Raw genomic sequence first — 13,997 nt, 5'->3', positions numbered from 1 at the left:
AACATCTATTTATTCATTTTAGTTTTTTGAAAAGTTAATGAGCTTTTAAAAAGGACATGTAAAAGCTTTGCACATCGTATAACCCCAGTAATATTTATTAACTTCTTTTTCACTAAGTCATAGAAGGCAGCCTGATAATAATTTAGGCCTGCATAACTGAAGAGACGCTAAGGTTGATCAGTCATATGAGAAGAAAGCACTTGCTTTGGAAGATAAGTATTGGGACACAGACCAATAGGGGTGGGATTGCCTTATTGAACATTCTGTTCATTTTGATGATATCCTTTAGAATTAGTGTGCCATTTTTGTTCTCTTGGAGCAAACACATTTGACAGAAACACAAAATAATGTCAGAATGTATGGTCCAGGATGTGGAATTAACCTTCTAACTGATAACCTTCTAATTGATAGCTCCAATTGTCCCAGAGAAAAATGCCAAGAAAATGAGAGGATCCTGCCTTAGGGACAAGAGGGTGACATCAGCACACTAGATGTTTACTGCAACAGATTTGCTCACTTTGTCACCAGTAATTAATGGGTCTAGTAATAGTTATTCATTGCCTTATATTAAGCATGTTCTATTTATTTTCCTGTGAAAGGATTTAGGGAGATAGAAATAAGATTTCTTCTCGATTTTTTTTCAGCGTACACAGGGACCAACTGAAATAGAAAATGTATTCCTCAGAATACTGAGCAATGAGATGATTCATGAAGGATGCTGAACAATCCATCATTCTATGTCAATCTAGACATTCTTTTCCTAAAAATGACAGATTTGAAAAAATAATAATCAGACATACGAGGAGAAACAGAAAATTTTCAAAATAGATGTAAAATGAGTGGATTCATTAGGACAACCAGCTATTGATAAAAAAGCTGAATGCAGAAAACAGATAGGACTTTGCAATAAAAACAACTTCAAGCACTTTTTTCAGGAAGGAATCAATAAATAAGCTTGGCAAGAAAGAGTATTTTGGGAAACAAAAGGTATGGTGGTAAAAATAATGGGGAAAAAGTCAACAGAGAAACTGAGTGGATAATATGGAATACTGTCTGTGATTTGGAAGATAAATATTAGATATTCCACTGGAATGCAGAGCAAACACACAAAGAAGAGATTAAAATACTGAGGGCTAAGACATGACACACGGGATCTAGAACATCCAAATCCGTAGAATAATACTTCCAGGAGCACAAAATTGGGTGGATAGGGAGGTATAAAAAAATCAAACTAATGGTGAAAACTGAAATAAAGAAATGGTTAATCGTTAATACCAAAAAGGCCACTGAATAATAGACAGTATTGAAAAGAAAACAAAACAAAATATTACTCAGTGAAAGTCACATATTCTAAGGATAAATAGGAAGCCTGTGAGTTACCTAATTCAGGGAGATGGTTACAGAGGAAAGAGAATCAGGTTAGTGTTAGAAAGCTCCTCCAGAACATTGAGCTCTAGAAGACCATGGGAAAAAAATCACAAGGTCTTTAATGGAAAAGTATTGTGACATTTAGATTCCACATTGGAGCAAATGGGGCAGAGTGTAGAAGAGATCTTTTCAGATAGGCAAAGATCAAAATATATATGATCTATAATTACAGTTTTGTCTTTGTTTTGCGTTGTAACTGTTATTCTGGTAGAACTTTGGAATGATGCTCAAGTCATTTGGCTTTTGTTAGTAGGCCTCCTAACCAGGGGATGACAAAGCTCTTTTCAAGCAACTTTGTGTATTTTTCTCCATCACCAGTGGCCTCACCTTCTGTGTGACCCTTCCTTTACAGTCTGATCCCTGCCCACGCTGGAATTTGGTATCCAGAACTACACCCAGGGGCTGAGCAGCTTTCTCAGCCTGCTTTGTGCATGTTGATGTGTGCAGGCACTAGAGTCTTTTATTGTCATTTAGTACAGGCCAGTGATGCTTATGACAGTACAAACAACCTTAACTCAATTAGCTTCTTATCTGTTTGAATTCAGTGAACTCCATGTGCTACATAGCTGTGAGTATAAGACCGTAATACACAGTTCATTTCCTGCATAAGGTCTCGTATCTGCTTTATTACTATTAATTATTATTATTATTATTTTGCTTTCTGACCCCAGACCCCGCCCCCTCTCTTTCTCCCTCTTCATCTCATGTGGTTAATGTGAGTTTATTAGGCTTTGGTAGGAGAGTTGTACCTTTGGCCTCTTTTCCATGAGCTATTTTTGTCTAATTGATGCGATTTAATATTACCACTTTAATTCGTTCATACAATTTAGTAAGGAATTCTTTGATTTGATCATTCACACAATTCTAAATTTTCATTGGCCTCTGTAGGTCTCCTTAGTTTGTTTTTGCTTCTTCGAGAGTTGAGAACAATTTGTGTTTTCCTACCCTGCAAGTCTCTGCATTTCTAGCCTCTCTCTGTTCTTTTTCCATTCTTCTTCAAATTTGCTATATATTTTATCTTGGTGGCATCGCTTTTTTTAAAATAGTACTTACTCTGTTGAAACCATTGGTCACTCATCTATCCATACTGAGATTATGTTTCCTAACATCTTCTATAAATAAAAGTTCAGTAGAACATTAGCACATTCCACCTGATCACAAGGACAGTTGTACCGACTGTTCTGTCGCTGTATAATGTTTATCATTCTCCTTCTAGACTTCAGTACTAATTTCATCCAACCCTTTAAATCAACGGACTCTTTAACCATTGCTGTGTTTCTGTGTTTTGCTTTTGTCACAGTAGCACCTACTTCAAGCATCATTTTTACAAATCAGTCTGCTGCAGTAACAAATAAACCTAAACCTTCATGACATCATATAGCCAATATTGTATTCTTAGTCATACTTCCTGTCATGCAGGCTCTGCTCATCTTAGATAACTAGGTAGCAGCAGAGTTTCCACTTTGACACATGCACCTGTATTCTCCAAGGAAGGAAAAGGGAATTTGGTGAGACATATGCTGGCCCTCAAAACTTCTGAGAGAGAAATATCGCTTACGCTCTCTTTTCATTGATCTGGTGAAGTCTCATGATCTGACCGACACTGTTGAAAGGTAATAGAGAAGTACGATTCTAGTACATGGTAGGCACTATGCTAGCATTTGGGTCTAAGGGAGCAAATGAAACAGAAAAAGTTCTTATTTTTTGCAGGGACAATCAATCTTCCTCATTGTTTTCCCTCCCCAAAGTCTCCCAGTTCATGGTGTACATCCTCGTTGTAAGTTCTTCTATTTCTTCAATGTGTGCTGCCACCACAGCATGACAACTGACAGGCGGGTGGTGTGGCTCCACGACCCAGAAATGAACCCGGGTGGCCAAAGTGCTGAGAGCGCCAAACTTTATCCATTAGGCCCTCAAGGCTGCCCCAGAAAAAATTCTTAACATATTTGAAATTTTATCTTTCCTTTAAATGAAGTAAATTGGGTTTGCTTTTGATTCTTAATGGGATAATTTTAGAAATTTTTAAGAAAATTTCTGCTTTGCTTCCTTTATTTAAAACTTTTATCTTTTAAAAAAGTTTCTCCTAGGTTTAATATGTCATAGAGAATTCAGTTGCTCCTTTGCCTAATTTTTAAAAGTGTATTATCTAACAAGTTATCACAATTTTAACAGCAAAAAACAGCAAACATTTATTATCTCACATTTATTAGCTCAAAATTTCTGGGGATCAGGAGTCTGGGGTCCTCAGTCAGAGTCTTAAAAGGCTGGAATCAGGTACAGGTTGAGCTGTGGTATCATCAGAGGCTTGAAAGGGAAAAAAAATCTGCTTCCAAGCTCCCTCAAGCTGTCGGTGGAATTGATCTCCTTGCTACCATGGAACTGAGGGGTCTGTTTTTTGCTAGCTTTCACTGGCCGCTGCTGTCAGCTCCTAGAGGCCACCAGCAGTTCCACGTCTCATGGCCCTTTCTGCAGGCCCTCTCAGAACATGGTGGTGGAATTCTTTAGAGCCAACAAGGGAGACTCTCTTCTCAGAGGGTCCAGTTCCTCTTCTAACGTTTTTCGATTAAGTCAGACTCAACTAGAATATTTTGATTAACATAAAATCAATTCATTTGGGATCTTAATTACATCTTCTAAGCAATGTCATCTTTCCCATATTCTGTTGACCAGAAGAAAGTCACAGATCCTGTCCACTCTCAAGGGGAGGGGATTATTCAGATGGTGAATACCAGGAAGTGAGGGTCATGGGTAGTCAAGGTAGAGTGTGTTCACTACAGGAAGATTGCTGTTGTATTCCTCATGTCCAACTATATAATCTAATTTGGTCACATTCGTGAAATAATGTTATCTATCAAGTAGCCCTTATGTTTTCCGAGTCATTTCTTATTGTCCTTTTTTAAACTGTTAAAAGTTTCCCAATAAATGTATCTTTTAATTTCTTCTATTATTTCTAAGCATTTATCTTTTATATACCACTTATTGTTTTGTGTAATAGAATTGCTTAATTTTATTATAATTCTCAATTAATGAGTTGTAATTTTGTATCAGGCGCTCTGTTAAGCACTTAAATATGTTATCTTATTAATTAATTATAATACATCCAATTTAGATATAACGGTAAACGTTTCCTACAGACACCTAGTGTGTAAGTGATAAATTACAGGGGCCAGTTTACGTCTATCTATTTAACAAGGCAATTCTTTCATGTGCTATATATTTGATCCCTTAAGTTAACAATAGCTTCAATGTCAATTAAAAGATATTTATAAAAAGTGACCTTCATTTAGTCACATAAACTAATGGTTTATTAGGATGGTTGTGTTTTGATACCTATCTTCTCTTTTGCATTCCCTATAGTAGCTTTATAAATTAATTTTCCTTTAAATTTTCTGTGCTATTTTGAAAAATTCTGTATAAATTTATTTTGTGACCTAACTCAATCTGAATGCCTTTTTATTTCTAAAAGCAAGGTTAGATTATTTAAATTATTATTACTTCTCTTTGGTATGGTTTATGTGCCGAAATAGTTTTTATTTGTTTCAACGCTACCACTCTGTTTCCTTGACATACTTAATTTTACTATGAGAATTGTGTTTTCCCTGTTTATTTTAACCTAGATTTGAAAATTTATGTAACATTTCCAGTATTGCTACTGGTTCTGCTTATGTCACATTTATTTGGGCATATGTTTTTTAATTATAGAAGACAAAAGTTAAAGTGCATTTTTCCATAATCTATTTTATATGAATTTTAAAATCTTATGCTCTCGTGTGATCCCCTCCTTTTGTGTGTTGGCTCAGTCTAATGATTTACTTCTAACAAGAAGAATAAGACAAAAAGTAACGGGATAAGACTGGATTACAAAAGATTGTGATTTCCATCTTGATGATGCCATTTCTGGTTCCTACTTGTTCATTCTGATGAAGCCAGCAGCCATGTGGTGAGCTGCCCCATGGAGAGGCACAGGTGGCAGGTAAATGAAGGCAGCTTCAGGCCAACAGCCGTGAGGAACTGAGAGTCTCTGTTCCAGAGCCCCTCCAGCCGGCTGAGCGGCTATGGTGCTGCTCCACTTCAGAGGCCCAGGGTTCCGCTGGTTGGGATCCTGGGCCTGGACCTACTCACTGCTCATCAAGCCATGCTATGGCGACATCCCACATCGAAGAACTGGAAGAACTTACAGCTGTGATGTACAACTATGTACTGGGGCTTTGGGGAGAGAAAAAAAAGAGGATGATTGGCAATAGGTGATAGCTCAGGGCCAGTCTTCCTCACCAAAAAAAGCATCCTTAAAAAAAATAATAAACACAGCTCCTCAGTGCAAGAGCCCATGAAGAACCGAGTCCTTCCAACAACCACAGGAGTGAACTTGGAAGTGAATGGTCCCCAGGTGAAACCCAGCAGACACTGCAGCCTTGTGAGAGACCTTGAGATGAAGAAATCAGTTTAGTCATCCTGAAATTTCCGAGTCATAGAAACAGAATAAAATAAAGGTATGTTGTCCTAACCCGTTAAATTTGGGGAAAATTTGTTAAACAGTGATAGATAAGCAATACAATTTTTTACATGATTGTTTTCCTCCAAGTATGTCAAAAATATATTATCTTGTATTAGTTGTTTCCAACAGTACGTATCTCTCAGTCTGTCTATGGAACAATCTTCAAACTGAGGTAGTTGAATAAAAAAACTAATACCGTAAACGCTTCATTGAACAAGCCTCATCTTTTTCCAAAGAAAAGGCATGTAAATAAATTCATTAAATTTAAATAATTATACATGGATTGGGGAATATTTTATTTTAATATTTTAATAAAAATTTTACATATATTCCACCTATGAAATACTTTCTAGTTTTGAGTTAAATGATAAATAAAATAACAAAAATTGATTCAGAAGCATGAAATGCTTAAAATACAAAAACAAAATTAATTTGAATTACATAATTAAATTTGATTTATTGCAAATATATGAAGAATATTTAAAAATAACACATTATTTTAGTAAGTCAAGTAGACACATATCTACTTTGAGATCCAAGGAGTACTCAATAAATAATAACAAGGAAATATTCTTTAATCTGATGTTATTAAGCCCAGTGTTTTCTTATAGAATAGAAGTGTGCATTTAAATTTTACCCTGGATTCACTCATTGACACTGGATTACTATATCAAGAATTCCCTGAGCCCTGCTTAGGTTTATTTCATGCTATAAAACACTTGGGCTGATTTCGTTTGACATTTAATTCTGTGCAAGCTCTAACAGCTCAGTAACTCACATGAAAAGTGCAATCGCAAACATCCAGGGAGTGGAATTCGCTGCGATTCATACGAACAAATATTGTATGCCACTAACAATGTGGGAACATTGCCAAAACAATACAGCTGATGAATGCTTTTATTTTCTGTCTCCTATAAACTGCCTCCTAGAAGGATTACTGGCAACACTCACATTTTTACACTCTTGGTGCATATTGTTTTGTACCCTTCAAGAACTAGTAACAGCAGAGGAGTAAGAAAGACACAACTTGGCATGAATATTACAAAGCACTGCTTGTGAAATTTTAGCGAAGACTTTATACGTGATCAGATTCAGAAGTAAAAACGATGGGAAACTATCTTTTACTTAATATAAATCCATGTAGAAAATACTATTTGACACATTTATATAAATATTTCACATATTTATTTGTCAATACATGAAATAAATACTACGTATAATATGAACACATATTTATACTTTTTGAGGTTTTCTTAAACTTAGCAATATGTATGGAGAATGTTGAATAATATATTTATTTAACGTAATCATATTCAATTACTTGATATAGAAAATTTTGCATAAATGCATACATTATGCATGTATCCATGTGTTACTTTTTAAAATCATACAGTAATACTCATGAGTTCCTTCATTTTGAATATATTATTTTTGCTTCAGAGGAGGATTTTAGAACATAACATAGAAATAAATTCTACTATACTTTCTTCCAAAATGTTCAATATAATTAAAGTTTTAAAAAACGTCTTTCTGACAAAATATGGCTTTGGTAAATCCCCATGAGAAAATATACAATGCTCCATTTTCATATTACACCATAGCAGTGTATTGTAAATATATCTAGATTAGCCATGAATATGGATCCTTTATTTTAAGATGATGCCGTATATATTATTACACAGGATGAGTTGCAGGATGATTGGAAATGAGGGCAAAAAGATATAATCACATAATGGTTAAAAACTGAAAATCTAATAGAGAAGCACGTCATGTTCATAAAATATAACATACATCAAATTTTATATTATAAATTGAAATATGTATATCATTACATTTCTTCTTTTTCTGTGATTTCTTCTCGTGAGTTGAATGTTCAGAAAAACATTTTCACCTCAGAGTGCTCACAATAATTTTTATTCTTCCCCCACACCTAATACATGGCTAAAATTAGACATTGAGCAGTTTTTGAGGGTCAATGTAGATCTGGGATTCTTTCTACAGAAGGAAAATATTGTTAAAATGGATCAAACTTACTGAACATTAAAATCATAGGATTTTTTTAAAGTTTCCTCAATAAATCTCAGCCCTCCAGAGCTTTCGTATTTAACCCTAATATCCTTTCAATCAAATTATCTATTAAGATAGTATCTTTTATAGTTAGATTTTATGCATTGTCTTAAATTAATTTGCGAATTCCAGACTACATTGTAGAGATGCCAGCCATTATTTTGGGGGAATGGCAAGGTATATATAATTCCCAATAGGTTTTAGCCCCCATAGTTTTGTCATTTTTTTAAGCACTTGCTCAGTTCTTGGGAATTGGCACAATTGTTGAAAGGAACAGGAAATAGCCAGGGTTTTGACTTTTACTACTACAATATAAAGTTGGGGGACTCCCCCACAAGGTAGTGGTAAAGTTCAGAGTGCTCTGATTTGGCTGCCCAGGTTCCCAGGTTCGATTCCTGCACATGGACACACACCACTCATCAGCAGTCATGCCGTGGCGGCGACCCACGTTCAAAACAGAGGAAGATTGGCACAGATGTTAGGTCAGAATGAATCTTCCTCAACAACAACAAAAAAGGCGGCATTATCACTCTCTTCTTGAAAATCATGCCAGAGCAATGAGAGTGGGAAACATAAACACAGATCTGTTTTAGCAAAACTAAGACACTGAATTTTCAAACTTCAACCCCAAGTGAAAAGACTCTAGAGGTGTAGAGAGTGAGCCAGCCATAGTATACATAAAAAGGGGCAAAGAAAGCAGCACTGAGCAGCCAAGTAAAGGTCTGGAGGTCTGCGTGGAGAAGAGCGTTGTTCCCGCAGCAAAAACATTAAGTGCAGCCTAAAGAGTCATTTTTCTTGTGTGGCTGGGCTAAAAGAAATTTGGAGCAATTACAGGTGGCCAAAAATTAATGTAAATTTGTAAAACAAACATTAGTGGTGATCCACACTAAGTGCTCAGTGAGGACTGAGCTCTCCTGGGAGCAGGTACAAATATCTGCACTGTGGTTAAAGGCTGGGCCTGGAGTCAGTCGCACGGGTGTGTGTAAGGTGTGTCTTCTAGCCCATAGAACAAAACTTTATTTATTTATTTTTTAATTTTAATTTTGAGGAAGATTAGCCCTGCGCTAACACCTGCCACAAATCCTTCTCTTTTCACAGAGGAGGACTGGCCCTGAACTAACATCCATGCCCATCTTCCTCTACTTCATGTGGGATGCCTGCAACAGCATGGCTCGACAAGCAGTATATAGGTCCACACCCAGGATTCAAACCAAGGAACCCCGGGCTGCTGAAGTGGAATGTGGGAACTTAACCACTGTGCCCCAGGACAAAACATTTTGATGGCACAACACAAACATTCTGATATGGGTGGCTATGTCAGCATCCCACAAAATAAATTCTAAGAAAAAAATAAAACTATCATTAAATGATACAATACATCATGAATATAATTGACTATAAATTACTATGTACCTAACATGTGAAGTAACTACACAGTTGAAAAAACAAAAGAGTGGTTGACATTTACACACCGCAGATTGCAAATACCACCACAGTTTATTGATAGGTCAGTCAAGCCTGAATAAATACTTTACATATAAATAGAGATCATTTGAACAACAAATGGAACAAGCTTGAATATTTTAGACATGCATAAAATACTGAATGAAACAAATACAGTACAAGGAGTATTAATCCCCAAAAATGGAAAATTTTAAGCAAAGTTGGTCATACGTAGCTAGCAAAAAATTTCTCAAATGTTTCAAGAATCTATATGTTTACAAAGCAATTGAAAAGTAAATAACAGAGAGGCAAATAAAGAATTATCATCCATAAATTATAAGTAACTTCTGTAAACTAATAAAAACAAATCAGTCTGATAGGAAATGCATAGAAAATATTTTAAAATCTTGAAAATAACGTTTTATTAAAGATAAGCCTAAAAGATAATTCTTACCCACTGCTGGGGAGGTGGAATTTAACTTCAAGAAAATAGTCTGGCACTATTTTTTACAGCTAAACATTTGCCTATTCTTCAACACAATAATTCTGCGTTATGGAATTACTTAAGAGATCTTTTGTACATAGGTACCAAGAGACTTTTATAAGAATATTCATAACACCATTGTGAGGAATAGAGACAACACCACTGATTTCTATTAAAAAAAAGAATGGATATGAAAATCTTGGTTTATGCCTATATATATATAATACTGAACAACTCTAGAAACAAAATTTTTACATGTGGCTATCCAGTTTTCCCAACTTCATTTATTGAAGAGACTGTCTTTGCCCCATCGTGTGTTCTTGGCACCGTTGTCAAAGATTAGCTAACCTCATATCCATGGGTTTATTACTAGGCTCTCTATTCTGTTCATCAGTCTATAACGTCTGTCTTTATGCAAGTACCGTATGGTTTTAATTACTTAGTTTTGCAATATATTTTCAAATCAGGAATTGTGATGCCTCCAGCTTTGTTCTTTTTTCTCAAGATTGCTTTGACTGTTCTGGGTCTTTTGTAGGTCTGCCAAGATTTTAGAATTGCCTTTTCTATTTCTGTAAAGAATGCCACTGGGATTTTGATGGTGATAGCACTGAATGTGTAGATTGCTTTGGCTACTATAGACATTTTGACAATATTAAGTCTTTGAATTCATTAACATGAGATACCTTTCCATGTATTTGTGGCTTCTTAAATTTCTTTCATCATTAACTTATCATTTTCAGTGTACATATTTTTCACCCCCTTGGTTAAATTTATTCCTCAGTATTTTATTATTTTTGATGCTATTGTAAATTGGATTTTTAAAAGCATCTTTTTCAGATGGCTCATTGTTCGTGTATATAAAAGCAACTGGCGTTCGTATGTTGATTTTGTGCCCTGCAACTTTACTGAGCGCACTTATTCTAATAATGTTTTTGTATTAATTTTGTATAGTCCTCAGGGCTTTCTACATATAAGATCACGTCATCTTCAAACAAATAATTTTACTTCTTCCTTTCCAATTTGGATTCTCTTTATTTCTTTTTCTTGCCTACTTGCGCTGGCTAGGCCTTCCCTACTGTACGTCATACACAAACATCAACTCAACATGAATTAAAGCTTTAAACATAAACCATGAAACTGTTCAACTAGGAGAAGCAGGGTAAATCTTCTTGACATAAGTCTTGGCAAAGATTATTTGGATATAACACAAAAAGCCCAGAAAACAAAAGCAAAAATAGACAAATGGGACTATATCAAACTGAAAAGCTTCTTCAGGGCAAAGGAAACAATCAACAGAATGAAAGAGCAACCTACAAAACAGAAAAAAAAATTTGCAAATCATGTATTTTCCAAAATATACAAGGAAATCCTACAACTCAATAGCAAAAACAAAAAATGTTCAATTAAGAAATAGGCAAAAAACTTGAATAGATATTTCTGCAAAGAAGACAAATGAACAGGTATATGAAAAGATGCTTAATGTGACTCATTACCAGGAAAGGGCAAATCAGGACTAAAATGAGATATCACCTCACACCTGTTAGAATGTTTTCTATAAAAAAAAAAAACAAAGGATAATGGGTTGGCAAGGTTGTGGAGAAATTATAATCCCCATATACTGTTGGTATGAATGTAACATGGTGCAACTGCTATGGAAAGCAGCACCGAGATTACTCAGAAGATTCAAAATAGAATACCGTATGATCTATAAATCTCATCTCTGGTATATGTACCAGGGAAATGAAACTAGTATCTCGAAGAGATATCTGCATTCTCGTGTTCATTGCAGCGCTATACACAATAGCCAAGATATAAAAATAACTCATCATCCTATGAAGAGATAAAGAAAATGTTATGTATACGTACAACAGCATCTTATTCAGTCTTGAAAAAGAATAAAATCTTGAAATTTGTGACAATATGGATGACCCTGGAGCCAGTCAGAGAAGGACAGATATTACATGAATCTACTTAAGTGAAATGTCTAAAATACTTAAACTCATAGAAATAGAAAATACAATAGAGGTTGCCAGAGGCTTTGGGGGGAAACGGGGAGTTATTATTCAGTGAATACAAAGTTTCAGTTGTACTAGATGAATGGATTCTAGAGATATGCCCAACACAGGGTCTATAGTTAACAATATGGTATGGCAGCACAGAACACTGCAACATTTGTTAAGAGGGTAGATCTCATGGTAAGTGTTCTTACCACCAAGAAAATAAATGTCACACACGAAACAAAACAAAAAGCCCACAAAGGGACAGAGGGAAGCTCTGGAAGTTGTTGGATATGGCTATTACATTGATTGGGCTATTCTCATACATCTAAATTAAACAAATTGTACACATTAAATATGTGCCGTTCTTTCTATATCAGTTATACCTCAACAAAGCTGTTAAATCTAGAAACAATATTCAATGAAAACACAAATCAAAACAGAAAATGTACAGTTTTATACTTTTGATAATGTTCTAAAATAATATTAAAAATATAGTGTTAAGAAAATCTACCTGTGGGATTTTAACAACAAAGAGGTATCAAAAAAAAAACAAACAAAAAAAACCTAGGGGAATCAGAATAATGGTTCCCTCTAGAAGGCAGACAGCGGAATAGGATGGGTGTCTTTTGCATGGGTTCTTGGATGAACATTTCGTGCTGGATTCTGTATAATATATAGAACATAGCCCTAGTTCCAGAGGCTTCTGTAGATGCAAAGCACTTCCCAGCCACAGGGGCTGCCATTTACACAGTCTGCAGCCTGAGTGGGGGCCCCGTGGCTGAGCGGCGCGGCGGGCTGCCACTTTTACTTTACTCACTTGCGCCATCGGCCGCCCGAGTGGGGGCCCCCCCAGGGCTGAGCGGGGCGGCAGACTGCCACTTTGACCCACTGCGGTGGGCGGCCGCCTGAGTGGGCGTGGGTCCCCCAGGGCAGAGCAGCGCGGCGGGCTGCCAGTTTTTCCCACTCTTACCTTCGGCCGCCTGAGTGGGGGAGGGGCCCCCAGGGCTGAGCAGCACGACGGGCTGCCACTTTGACCCAGTCTGGCTGTCGGCCGCCTGAGTAGAGGGGGGCCCGCCCGGGCTGGGCAGCGCAGCGGGCTGCCACTTTCACCATTCTGGTGGTCTGCCGCCTGAGTCAGGGTTGGGCCCCCAGGGCTGAGCTGCGCGGCGGGTTGCTACTTTTTCCCACTCTGGCTATGGGCCGCTTGAGTGGGGGTCGGGCCCGCCAATGCTCAGCACCTCGGCGGCTGCCACTTTGACCCACTCTGGCGGTCGGCCGCTTGGGTGGAGAAAGGGCCCCCAGGGATGAGCAACGTGGCGGACTGCCGCTTTGACCCACTCTGGCTGACGGCCGCCTGAGTGGGAGTGCGGCCCCCAAGTCTGAGCAGCTTGGCGGGCTGCCACTTTGACCCACTCTGGTGGTCGGCAGCAGGAGTGGGTGGGGAGGGCCCCCAGGGCTGAGCAGCGCGGCGGGCTGCCAATTTGAGGCACTCTGGTGGTCGGCAGCCTGAGTGGGTGGGGGGGGCCGTCAGGGCTGAGCAGGGAGGCGGGCTGCCACTTTGACCCACTCTGGCTGACGGCCGCCTGAGTGGGAGTGCGGCCCCCAGGGCTGAGCAGCTTGGCGGGCTGCCACTTTGACCAACTCTGGCGGTCAGCCGCCTGAGTGGGGAGAGGGACCCCAGGGCTGAGCAGCGCGGCGGGCTGCCACTATGACCAACTCTGGCGGTCGGCCGCGTGAGTGATGGTCCGGTCCCCAGGGCTGTGCAGCGCGGCGAGCTGCCACTTTGACCCACTCTGGCGGGCGGCCAACGGAGTGGGCTTGGGTGCCCCAGGGCTGAGCAGCGCAGCGGGCTGCCACTTTGACTAACTCTTGCGGTCGGCCGCCTCAGTGGGCCTGGGTCCCCCAGGGATGAGCAGCACGGCGGGCTGCCACTTTGACCCAGTCTGGCTGTCGGCCGCCTGAGTAGAGGGGGGCCCGCCCGGGCTGGGCAGCGCAGCGGGCTGCCACTTTCACCATTCTGGTGGTCTGCCGCCTGAGTCAGGGTTGGGCCCCCAGGGCTGAGCTGCGCGGCGGGCTGCCC

This window comes from Equus caballus, chromosome 19 (assembly GCF_041296265.1).
Source record: "Equus caballus isolate H_3958 breed thoroughbred chromosome 19, TB-T2T, whole genome shotgun sequence".
Taxonomy (NCBI): domain Eukaryota; kingdom Metazoa; phylum Chordata; class Mammalia; order Perissodactyla; family Equidae; genus Equus; species Equus caballus.
This window is presented reverse-complemented; position numbering follows the sequence as displayed.